Here is a 2,264-nt window from a genome sequence, read left to right as displayed (position 1 = left end):
AATCTAATAGAGTAATTTTATTGAGTTTATTACGTTGGTTAGGGTAGGGACCAGGTCTTTTACTGGCCCGGCCGGTCCTTATTTCCGACCCGACACAGGGGCCACTAAGGGTTAAAGGTCGCTGAAGGTCAGGGGTCGCTGAAGATCAGGGGTCGCTGAGGGTCAGAGGTCACTGAGGGTCAGGGGTCACTGAAGGTCAGGGGTCACTGAAGGTCAGGGGTCACTGAAGGTCAGACGTTGGAATAAAGTTGTCTAAAAAGGTGTAACACAGATTTGGGTGCTAATTTTTCCTTCCTGCTTCATAAACAGTGAAAACAGCCCGGGTGGATTTTGACCTGGGAGGACAAACGTCACATGGTCGACAGGATGAAAATACAAAAGTCCATCTGAGTCTAAAGCTGAAGTCTGATCAGAAATAATAAAGAGAGAAGTGTGAGGGAAACCTGACTGGAACTGGTGTCTCCAGTATTCAGTGTTTCAGGAATCAGCAGTTTGATTGTTTTTCTGATTCTTCATCAGGTTTGGTGAAACTCAGTGTCCACATTAATAACCATGGAAATGTCACAGTTAGAGAGGAAGTGACACATGAAAGCCAGATAAGATCAGAATGTCTCAGCTGAGCTTTCCTGTGTGAACGACAGTTCAGTTCAGTGTGCTGAAAACACTTCCGATCACAGCTACAAGCCCAAACTAACGGTCAGCAATTTACATGGAAGCAAAAAGTTTGAAACTCATTCCAAGTTTCTTAATTGGATCCTCGTTTCCTTCACTTGAGTCTTTTCTTGCGTCTTACTCCCGCACACACCGGGGACGCACATAAAGTTGCGAGGAAACCATTTGAGCAGAGAAGACACAAGGAAACATGTTTTTAGAGAAATGAGATGTCCTTTTTTAGTCACGTGAAGCAACGTCTGTCTGTGCAGACGGCTCTAACAGCTGCAGAGACTTCTGATGGAGTTTGTGTCACCACTGTGCTGATACTAATGAAGGAGCTGAAGCTGAACATTTAGGGCCCGATGAGACGAGGCTGAACGTACTGAATATCCTCGATTTGACCTTAACCTCATTAATGATCAGAAATGCAGTGAAAGTCATTGGCAGTTGTTATCAGCTGCTGATCAGTGAGCCTGTTCCCTGTCAAACAAACTGATCAAAACACAGAAAGCTTCTTTATCACTTGAGATGTCCTCGTGGCTTCATGGTGGAAGAAATGAACCATGTGACTGCAGCGTTCAGCAAAAAGCTTTTTCTATCACTTCTATTAAAGAGGAAAACATTCCAATAGTTTCATCTTGAATCATTTTGTAGTTCAGAAGTTAAAAGAAGACAAACATGTTTCACAGTTAAACCTCAGATGTGTCAAAGTCATGTGACAGCAGTCTGACAGTGAGGAGAGTCCAGGTCTCAGTCTGGATCAGGTCTCAGACTCAGTTCTGAGTGCAGACTCTGAAGTGGTGTGTTGGAGCTGTGATGGATGGATGGATGGATGGATGGATGGATGGATGGATGGATGGATGGATGGATGTGTTGGACTCACCGAGCAGCAGAGACACAGATGAAGAATTCATGTTGTCTGGATGTCGACTGTCAGTCAGTCTGAACAGCAGAGTGACGCCTTCAGCTTCACTTCCTCTTTAACACAGACAGCGCTGCATGTCACCCTGCTATTGGCCCAGGCTTTAGGGTGGAGATTGGGAGTGTAGGTGAAAATCCACCTCAACAATACCAACCAATCATTAGTGCAGAAAGGGTCACATGTCAGGTGACTTCCAAGGAAGGTTAAAATCAGGGAGGGATGCCTCTGACTGGGCTGGGGGACCGTTGGCCTGGTTCTCCCGCAGGGTGCCCTGGCTTCTGGGGGTGGGGGTCTCTGCGTGGGTTGATCTGATTGCGGTTTGGAGGGCTGCGTTGGGATTGTGGGGCGGTTGTCGATGCATCTTGATGCATTGTGCTTTTTCCCTCTGCAGGGTCTCTGAATGGCTGCTGGGCGTTTGGGTTTGTGCATTGGAGTTCGGGGGAGGCATTTCCTCGTTGGCTTTGAGGGACCAGTTTGCATCCCTGTCTTGCTTCGTTGGCCTCGGATCCGTGCTTCCCCATTTCTCTGTCGGCCAGTTGTTGGACCCCTCTGGATACTGAGGTATAGTTAGTTTTCGGGATGTGCAGTGTGGGCAGGGCTGTGCTCCGGTTTGTTCTGGGTTTGTGCCTGGAGTTCTCGGCCCTTGACGGGTGGGTGGGTTGTTGGTGGCATGCAGCTGAGCTGGTTG

The sequence above is a fragment of the Micropterus dolomieu genome, linkage group LG02 (genome assembly GCF_021292245.1).
Source record: "Micropterus dolomieu isolate WLL.071019.BEF.003 ecotype Adirondacks linkage group LG02, ASM2129224v1, whole genome shotgun sequence".
Classification (NCBI taxonomy): Eukaryota; Metazoa; Chordata; class Actinopteri; order Centrarchiformes; family Centrarchidae; genus Micropterus; species Micropterus dolomieu.
The sequence above is the reverse complement of the archived record's forward strand: the minus strand, read 5'-3'. Positions refer to the sequence as shown.